The sequence below is a fragment of the Elephantulus edwardii genome, unplaced genomic scaffold (assembly GCF_000299155.1).
Source record: "Elephantulus edwardii isolate Elephantulus edwardi_28Jun2011 unplaced genomic scaffold, EleEdw1.0 scaffold00230, whole genome shotgun sequence".
In the NCBI taxonomy this organism is placed as follows: Eukaryota; Metazoa; Chordata; class Mammalia; order Macroscelidea; family Macroscelididae; genus Elephantulus; species Elephantulus edwardii.
Window position 1 is genome coordinate 2,195,362 of NW_006399980.1, and position 11,275 is coordinate 2,206,636.

The window sequence follows — 11,275 nt, forward strand, 5'->3', positions numbered from 1 at the left end:
GGTGACTGGGGTAATCGGGATGGGTGTGTCAGAGGCAGTGCGGTTGGCGCAGGATAGAGCAGGGTTTAGGGCTGTTGTGCAGAGGGTCGCTATGAGTCACAAACGACTCGATGGCACATAACAACAACAACAACAACAACAATTTATAAGATCATGGTGAGTACATGCTGACTTTACAGAAACATTTATACAGTATTTACTTCTATAATTCTTGTTGTTGTTGTGTGTCATTGAGTCAGAACTAAGTCATAGTTGACCTTCCAGCAAGTTTTCAGAGACAGTAAATTATCACATGGGAAGAGAGTGCTCGTCCTCTTTCATGGAGAAGCTAGTGTACTCAAACTGCATACTTTTGACATTGTAGCACAGCTTCTTACCCCTAGGGCATCAGAATTCCCACTATGATCTGATGACCTTTAGATTTAACTAATGGGAGTGATTGACTTTTCCATTGCCTCTCATTATGGAGGCATAAATATTATCAGTAGAGAAGCTTTAAAGTTTCATTTCCTCAAATGCTGGCATGTCAAGTTTTCATTTATATAGTAGGTAATGAGTGGGAAAACCCAAAATACTTAACTGTAATCATTTGAAAACTCTACCCAGACCAAGAAGCAGTTGTCTAAATAGAACAAAAGAAAACTACATGGTTTAAAATCAGAAAATGAGTTAGTGTCACGGTTGTACCCTTTTACCATATACAACTAGTCTGTATGTGAGAAAATCATCCAAAACTATGTAAAGAAGAAGGTAATGTCAAGATTGGAGGAAGACACATTAACAACCTATGTTATGGAGATGACACAATCTTGCTTGCTGAAAGCAAGGGGAACTTTAAATGCTTACTAGAAGATTAAATATTACAACATGCAATATGGATTGCATCACAACATCAAGAATACAAAAATCCTCACCACAGGACCAACAGGCAGTATCTTATAAATAGAAAAAAAAAGAGTAAATTTGTCAAGGATTGTGTTTTACTTGAATCCACAATCAACAGCCATCATAGTAGTGGTCAAGAAATCAAAACACATGTTGAATTGAGAAAATATGCTATAAAGGAACTCTCTAAAGTGCTAAAGAGCAAAGATTAAGGTATTACTGATCTAAGCCATCGTATTCTCAACTCTATCTTACGTATTGTAAGTTGGACAATGAATGAAGTTGACAGAAGACAAATCAATGTTTTTAAATTATGGTATTGGCAAAGAGCATTAAATACGCTGTGGACTACCAAAGGATCAAACAATTGTGTCTTGGAGGAATGTTCTCACATACTTTCAGCAAGCAATGTTGTGTCATTTGCATAGCACAAATTGTTGATGAGTCTTCCTCCAATCCTGATGTCACATTCCTCCTCATAGAGCCTAGCCTCCCAAGTGATCTGTTGTGCATGTAGATTGAAAAGGTGTGGGGATAGGACAAACCCCTGGCACACACCCTTCCTGACTTAGAATGATGAAGTGTTTCCTTACTCTGTTCTGATGACTGCCTCCTGGTCCAAGTATAGGTTCTGCATAAGCACAATCAAGTGTTTTGAGGAGAATATAGATAATGAAAAATAAACAGTATGCTTTTTGTCCTATGACTGTGACATGCTCTACGAAGAAAAATAAAACTGTAAGTGGAAGAAGAAATGGAAAAAGTCACTTTACATTGAAAATTCTGGTGGTCTAGTGATAAGAAGCTGCACTGCAATCTCGAAGGCACACAGTTCTAATCCACCAGCTGTTCCATGGTAGAAGGATCGACAATCTCCTCCCATGCAATTAATGTCTCTGAAAACCCACTAGAGGATCAGCTGTGGGTCAGTTCTGACTCTATGGTACTCAACAATAGTACAATTACTGGGAAAAAACCAAGTGATTAATTTGGCACATTGTATAAGATGACTGTCATTACAATTTGTTTTGCTAAGATCAATATCAGACTTCTCACTAACAGAAGAGGTTCAACAATGCCCCAAATGCTTGATCTATACCATTATACAACTCCATCATTTCCAACATCAACTATTCCTCCTCTATTCAGTTCTCCCACTCTTCAACGTCTGTTAGGTTCTATGAATTGCTGGAACATTTCATAGAAATCTTCAAAATCATTCAAAATCTCAAAATCTGTCAGGGAAATGACTCATGTGACTGAGGGTGATGCAGGCTGTGTGGCAGACTGGTAAGCAATTTCCCATAACCCGACACTGTTATGTTTTATTACAGCTGAATGCTGTGTCCCAGGACAGTGAGTCTCCCAAAAACAGCTTCTATGAACATTGAGCTTCCATAAGCTTCTAGAAGGGTATGATCTGTACCTTACTCTAATTCTATTTCCTTAATACAATAAATATGATGGAAAGGCCTCATCAACTAATTGTGCCACAAAAACACATAAATAAAGAGGGGGTAATTGTGACTGCCAGAGTGGCAGCTTCTCCTGTGACCATCTATGGCCATTTCCTTCAAGAAAATGTTTACAAGTTCTAATACTAAAGTTTCATTTCAGACAAAGGTGCTAAAAAGAGCATGCTCATACATTTGCCTACAGGTTCTCTTTTATAGGAGAAACTTTTGATATTGATAAGACTGTGGTTTTAACCTAAAAGATGGCTTTTTTAAAAGCCATTAGTTAACCCCTCTGCTTTCCAGCTACCTTAACTGCAGACCCTAAGTCTTGCATATCAGCATGATCTTGCAAATCAGCATGAGCTGTGGTACTAGGGTAAGAGAAAAAGTGCTTCCCACATGGAGCAGCAAGATTTGAGGTGAGCAAGCCTTGTGGTGGCAAGACTCTGGTGAGAGTGAGACACTGGTTGTGAGAAACTGTGGCCTTACTGTGGACAAACAGTCTTAAGGTACGACCTGAAGCTTCTTGCATTGGTGCTGGCCACAGTTAAGTTTTTTGTGTTCTTATCTGATGCTCAAAGAAGTTGATTTATAACTTTTTTAAGGCAAACCTTGTTGAACGATTTGGATTTGACTGCTGAACTAAAACTAGAGCCTAGACTAATTGAAGAATTGTGCCTTGAAACTTGGGCTAAAACTTGCACTTATTTTGGGTGATTTTCTTTGCCTCCCCTACTCTCCAACTTCCTTCCTTAATAAACCTGACTGCTGAGCATTTTACTGAGTGAACTAACTCAGTCTTATAAGGGAAAATACTGTGTAAGATCATTATTGTAAAAATAGAAGGATAACTAATAAGATGTGTATGAAAATACAAGCAGGGAAAGGGTTGAAGCCAAGGGACTGAGGGCAGATGAGGGAGAAATCATGAGGTCACAGAGTTTGATGGCAGATATAAGGGATGAAGAAATTAGGAAAGATCCAGTGGGGACTGGAAAAGATGAGGTAATGGTGGGCGTCGATCACTGGTGAATTTTTTTTTTTTGGTAGACATGTACACAAAAGTATTTAAGAATACCTATATATAGATTTTAGAAAGTATGAGTTTACAGCAATACCTAAAATCCTTTCATTACTTCATTTTACCTTGAAATCTACTTTATTCCTATCAGGATTATAATCTTATGTTTTCATTGTTTCCTGTCTTTGGTAAATCTTTATTCAGCTTTGGTGTTAGCCACTCAGTTCCTGTATTTTAACTGTGTGTCTATTACTATTCAGCTTTGGTTTTAGACACTCAGTTCCTGTATTTTAACTGTGTGTCTATTACTATTCAGCTTTGGTTTTAGACACTCAGTTCCTGTATTTTAACTGTGTGTCTATTACTATTCAGCTTTGGTTTTAGACACTCAGTTCCTGTATTTTAACTGTGTGTCTATTACTCAAAGTTGAGTTTTACTTTACAAGCCAATATGAAAATCTTTTACTTCAATAGGCAATTTAAGCTCATTAATACTTATTGGTATGACTGTGATATTTCATCTCACTTTTTTTCACATTATCCTATGTTGGAACTACTATGTGCATTACATTTACAACTTTTTTCTCTCTTTCCACCTATTGTTTTCTTTTGCTATGCTGTTGTTATGTGCCATCAAGTCAGAACTGACTTACAGCTGAACCTCTAGCAGGTTTTCAGAGGCTATTCATCACATGGGAAGAGACTGCCCATCTTTCTCCCATAAAACAGCTGGTGGATTTGAACCACTTGCCTTTGGATTGACAGTGTAACAATGGTGATTAATTTTACAAAACACAATATATGGTAATGATTGTATGAAATACAATGTGAATGAAGGAATGTCTGAAACACTCAGCAAAATAATTCTCTTCAGTCTCTCTCATGTTCCTACCCTTTTTTTTATCTGTACCATTCACTGACGAAAGTTTAAAAAAAAGTCTTATTCCTTACCCCCAGAGTCTTTCCAAGTGGGATTGATCTTTTGACTGTAAGAATTAACTCTGGAAATCTTCCTTGATTTTGGTAGATTGACTGAGAAGGAATCAAACAAGAAAAAGAATACTTACAAGGCTTTCAAAATCATTGTTTTTATGTGAATGTGCTTCCCAAGTAACAATTTAAAGTGATTGAAAATATAAATTTATGCTGTGAAACTGCAAGAGAGGTCTTCATTCTATTATCTGTCTATATGTGAATGAGGCTGAGCAATATGTAACCCGTTCAACTTACATTAAAATTTATGAAAAAATATATGGCAAAATATTTGCAACATATTTTGCCTTCCTTCCTTTGGCATGAATTTGATGGATATAAAGTGGATTTGGTTTTTTATTTTATACTTTGCTCAGAGTTGTGAGAACGCTATGCTTTTTTCACAGCTATGAATTTCTAATAAAAATGCTATTGAACAGTAAAAAAAAAGATAAATAAACCTCATTGTTGGTACTATCACTGTGAGTCTGCAAGCCAGCAACAATAAACTCAATTCCTTCTGTTGGTTGGGCTCTACAGACAACAGGGGGCTGGGCTCTGGGCTCTTTATCAGCTTTCTGCTTTGGGGTCATAAGTTGCTGTACTATTCCTACTCCATGTGGCCCTTTCAGAGAGGTGTTTTAAGGTCCTTTAACCCTATAGCCCATTTCCACCTCTTTAAGCAAAGATTCTCACCACTGGGCCAATTGACAGCACCTCAATAGATGGAGAAGAGTTTGAGATTGTTAACAATTACAGCTTCCTCAACTCCACAATCAACACTCTTAACACCAGCACTCAATAAATCAAAAGACGAATTGCATTGGGAAAATCTGCTGTCAGGGACCTCTCCAGAGTATTGAAAAGCAACAGTGTCAGTCTAGAGACCAAAGTGTGCCTAATCCAAGCCATGGTCTTCATAATTACTTGTTCTGCTTCAGAGAGTTAGACAATGACTAAAGATGACAGAAGAAGAATTGATGCCTTTGAGTTGTGGTGCTGGAGACAAGTCTTGAACATAACCATGGACTGATAAGAAAACAAATAGGTCTGTCGTGAAGGGGGTGAAACCAAGTTTCTGCTTGGAGGCTAGGATATTGAAGTTCTGTCTCACATATTTGAGCATGTGTCCAGGAGAGATCAGTCCTTGGAGAAGGACATCATGATCAGAAGATTTGGAGGTAAAGCGCAGGAGAGGAAGAGAGATGCTTGATACAATGACTGAGGAAATGGGGGTTGGTGTGAATGAATTAGTGAGACTGGCTCAGGACAATGCAGGATTCAGAGCTGCTGTACATAGGGTCACTGTAGGTCACAGGCAATTCGAAGGCACATAACAACAACAGGCAGATCTTACCAGAGAAATAGGACATTCACAAATAACTGTAGAAGGGAGAGGGAAATAACCCACAAAACCCAAACCCATCAGGAAGTTGTTATTTAAGAGTATTCTTAGTTTAAGAACAGATGAAATGAAAGCCTGGTGATTTCCTTCAGGTCAGCTCTGAGAGGTCTTCACTATTGCCTGTAAATGAAGTAGGCTTTAGGCTTGTATTTTTTTGTTCTTCTGGGCTTTAGTATTTAGATGTTTAATGTTTAGATGCTTAACCACTATGTGCATAATATGTGAAATGGATAGGAGGTCATTGTTTGTAAGAACAATTACTGACCTGTTTTGAACCAGTTTTATTGTAAGCATGGGAGAGGGAAGGGTACTTACTAGAGGATGTGGTGGGTGAAACTTAGAAGAGAAAGAAGAGAGGGTCTATAAATTGACTGTGAAATTGGTGATAGAATTTTTATAACCAGTTTGATATTCAAAGCAAATAACTATTTCTGCAGGCCTCAAGCATGGCCAAATGTTTTTACTCTACAGCAATTTGAATTTTAAATACAAGAATTTTTTAAAAGTGTATAAATTATGATTATCTAAGTATTTGTGTCAAGAATGAAAGATTTGCTTAATTTGGTGTCAGCTCTATGTTACTGGTAATTTTGCTACCACTGAATACCTCTGTTACTTCAAAGCATAGTTTTCTTATGTACATTTTTATGCCAAGATCCATGAGTATTTGTGGAGACTTCCTTTTGAACATGAACAAATTGACGGAAAACTAACATCCAACAAGCCCACTCTTGTTGGCTACTAAAGTAAGACAAACTTAAAAACAAATCTTGATCATGTCTAAGCACAGATAAAAACAAGAACTGTGTAAATCACAATATGATCTAATGTCTCCATCCAATAATGGGAACAGCATCTTTACAAATTACAGTGTTAGCCTCATACCATCCTTTCTAGATAAAAATTATTAAGATATTTAATCATTGAAGCATCCCCACTTTGTGACTTCCAATCAAATGAAAACACTTGTGTAAGGGAAGGAAAATCAACCAATGTCAAGACTGTAAGGCAAAACTGTACTTGGTTTGATTCAACAAAGAACAGAGATATGGATACATAGTTGTCTGGACTCAGATAAATGGTAAAAAATAGAAGTAGGAAATAATTCCAGGTTGCAGATTGTAAAGTTTTTGCTTTTTTTTAAATTATTCAATAGTGTATTGCAAAGGTTTTGTAAAGAATTTGATTTTAATAAACTCTAGTGGAGTTGGAAACTTTGGAGAATTTTAAGCATAGAAGAGAGAGATACGCCAAAGCATAATCAGGGTTTGAAGTAGTTGTTCAAAACAGTCCAGTAATGCTTCTTACAGAAAAAGACGTCATATACATTTCCTATCAACCACCTCTACTGCCCCTGGTATGCTGATCTGAGTAAGAAACAGCCATATCCCACTTGAAGATGGGAGACATCCAGGCTACATCTTTGAATGTTTGTTCAACACAGTCCTATGAATAATATTGCTCTCCATAACTCTACTTTAGGCATGCTGTGAAAAGGAGCCAGTCCTTGAGAAAAATACATTGTGCTGGGAAAGATAGAGGGTAAGCAAAAGAGAGGAAGGCTGTCAAGGAGATGAACTGACTCAATGACTGTAACAATGGGCTTCAGCATGGAGGAAATGGTGCAAATGGTGCAGGATAGGGGAAGGTTTAGATTTGTGGTTTATAGGGTCATGTTGTTTACATAGGCCATGTGGTTGTTGTTAGTGTGTGCCATCAAGTCAGTTCAAAATCACAGCTGACCCTCTAGCAATTTTGCAGAACTTGTAGATTACATAAGAGGACATTGTCTGTATGTCTCCCTCAGAGGAGCTAATGGATTAAAGCTGTGTGTACCTTTGGGTTGGCTGCACAACTTCTTACCCCTAGGTCGCCAGAGCTCCTTCACATAAATCATAGTTGCCTCATTGACGCTTTACAATAACAACCATAAATTCTACTATAATCCTTGTTCTTAAGAGTTTCAAGACTCTAATTTGAGAGATTAGATTATTGACAGGACTCTAGGAAACAGAAAGTCAAATTTGAATGATCTTCAATAAAGTGGAGATTCCTTTTTTCTTATATTTTTATTGATTCACATACAATTATTCATATATATTATGTTTCATGCACGTACATTGTGTTTTATACAATCTTTCAATTACATTGTGCTTTGTTCATGTACGTTATGCTTTATGCAATCATTCATATGTTGTTGTTAGGTGCCATCGAGTTGTAGATGACTCATAGCGACCCCAGGAATAAAGGCTTGAGCACTGTTCATAGAGTTTCGGGAGGCAAGCCATTTAGGAAGTGGATGCCACTGCTGTTTATATATTGTATTTTTTTTAAATCTTTTATATCGGTTTATTTACGAAGTTCACATACATTGTTTTTCACACTGGATTTTTCCCATTTCCTTTACCCCCTTCTTCCTCTGAGAGCCATCGAACTGGGGATCACCTCCTGCCGTCCATCCTCATCCCACTACCCCCCCTTGGATCCTCAGACTTGCTCTAAAATAATGGTTGTATACAATATTTACCCTTATGGGACTGAGTTAGCTCACTCAGCTTAATGCTCTCCAGTCTCTCACAAGTTAAGCAGTAATTTACAAAATCATTGTTCCTGCATACTGCATAGTATTCCACTAAAAAAGACATAAAAGAGATTACTATTATGCAGACTTTGTTGTTGTTATGTTCCATTGAGTCCCTTGCGACTCATAGCGACCCTATGTGCAACGACCCTAAACCCTGCTCTCTCCTGTGCCAATTGACTGCCTTTGACACACCCATCCCGATTACCCCAGTCACAGAATCAATCCACCTCACAGAGGGCCTTCCCCACCTGCACTGTCCCTGCACACTCCCAAGCATGATGTCCCTCTCCAAGAGCCTGTCCCTCCTTACAACATGTCCAAAGTATGTCAGACAAAGTCCCAGAATCCTTGCCTCTAAGGAGCAGCCTGGTTTAACCATTTCTAGGATGAATCTGTTTTCTTTGCAGTCCATGGTACATTCAATACTCTTCTCCAGCACCACAGCTCAAAGGCATCAATTCTCTTTCTATCCTTCCTATCATTGTCCAATTCTCTGATGCATAACAAGTAATTGCAAAGACCATACCCTGTATCACACACATCTTAGTCTCCAGAATGACACCATTGCTCTTTAGTACCCTGGAGAGGTCCTGAACAGCAGACTTTCCCATCGCAATACGTTTTTTTATTTCCTGGCTACTGGTGCCAAGAGTGTTGATCGTGGAGCTAAGCAGACTAAAGTTGTTAACAATCTCGGTCTCTTCACCATCCATCCTGATGTTGCCAATTGTTTCAGTGGTGAGAATCTTTGTCTTCTTGACATTGAGCCTCAATCCACACTGAAGGCTGAAGTCTGACTCTCTGGAGCAAGCATTTCAGGCCCTCCTCAGTTTTAGCAAGCAGGGTTGTTTCATCTGCATAACTATGCATATATCATAGCATCAAAATTTGAAATATAAATATTTTTAAATTATCATTAAATTGAAATTATTTGAGTTAGTTTTTGTTGAATCTATTTTTAGTGACACTACAAGCAATAGAACAAAATTTTATCCACTTCTGGACTATAATAATAATTTTTATTATATTGCATCCTATTGTTGCAGGTAATGTGCCAATCCATCTTTCTGAGGGTCTTCCTTTATAAAATATGTTGTCCTTTGTGAAAGACTGTCCACTCTTGTTAGCATGTCCTAAGTAAGTGAAATAAAGACTTTCAATTCTTGCTTCTACTCTCTCTCTCAAGACAAATATATTCATTTTTCTTGTAGTCCATGCATATTCTGCACGATTATTACACTTCAAATGTATTCATTCTTCTTTGGTCTACTTTTCACATGTCTATGAAGTGACTCAAAGAACCATGGCTTGGATCAAACACACCTTAATTCTCAAATTGGCATTTTTGTTTTTTGATGTTTAGAATAAAGTCATGTAGAGAGTGAAAAGATCTAGGTCTAATCCTCCAGATACTTCAGCAGTTTGGAACATGAAGAAAAAGAACCAAAGAAAATTGAGAAATAGAAACCAGTAATATAAGAAAAATATCATGTAAGAGTTATCTCATAAATCAAATAATGCTCTACAATATAATTACTAGCTTCTGACAAGAATTACAAGCTTAGCCTGTAAGGAAATATATATTTGAACCTTTTCAAATATGGTTCATTGATTTCTACAAGATGTTACTTGAAATACTGGGAGTGGCAAATTAGGTTTAATTTCTTTTTAATTTTATTCTGTGGATAAATGAAGATTAATATAGCCATATGTAATGCCAGTGTCTCCTTATTTCCTGACTGCTGGTACCAAGGGTGTTAATTGTAGATCCAAACAAGATGAAGCTGTTGACAATTTCAGTCTCCTCTCCATCTGTCATGATGTGGCCTATTAGTCCAGTGATAAGAATCTTTGTCTTCTTGACATTAAGGTGCAATCAATATCTAAGGCGGCATTCTTTGATCTTCTGAAACAAGTGCTTTAAGTCCTCCTAACTTTCAGCAAGCAAGGTTGTGTCGTCTGCATAACACAGAGTCTCCCTAAAATCCTGGTGTCACACTCTTCTTCATAGAGTCCAGCTTCTGGAATAATTTGCTCAGCATACAGATTAAATAGATATGGAGAGAGAACTCAATGCTCATGCAGTTCCTTCTTGATTTTAAACCGTGCCCTGTTCCCCCTGTTCTGTTCACACAACAGCCTCCTTGTCTATCAAGTACTCTGATACTCTCATTCTTCTCAATGTCAGCCACAACTTGTCATGATCCACACAGTCAAATGTCTTTGCATATTCAATAAAGCACAGTCATTCTTCTGGTATTCTTTATTTTCAGCCAGAACTTCTCTGATATCAGCAGTGATACCCCTGGTGTTAAAGCCTCTTCTAAATCCTGCTTGAATATCTGGCAGTTCCAGATGTATGTGCTGTTTTAGCAATTTATGAATGCTTTTTTTCAGCAGTACTTTCCTTTCTGTGATATTAATGATATCGCTTGATACTTTCCACATTCAGTTAAATCATCTTTCTTGAGAATGGGAACAAATATAGACCTCTTCCAATCCATTGGCCAGATAGTTATGAATAATGGCTCTGAATCTTGCTTTATCCTGAGCTGTCTCTGACACACAACCTCACTGTCTCTGACACACCTGACCCCATTGCCATTGTCACAGTGTCAATCCATCTTATCCTGGGTCTTCCTCTTCAGCACCAACTCCCAAGCATGGTATCCTTCTCCAAGGACTGGTATCTCTTGGCAATATGTCCAAAGTATGTGAGAGATGGAACCTTAAAACCATTGCCTCTAAGAAGCAACCTGGTTTCACCTTCTGCAAGACAGACAAATTTGTTCTCTTGGCACTCCATGGTATATTCAATACTCTTCTCTAGCACAACAACTTAAAGGAATTGATTCTCTCTCTCTCTCTCTCCCCCATCTCTGTCTCTGTTTCTCTCTCTCAGAATGCATGTGCGTGTGTGTGTGTGTGACTATATATATATATATATATAT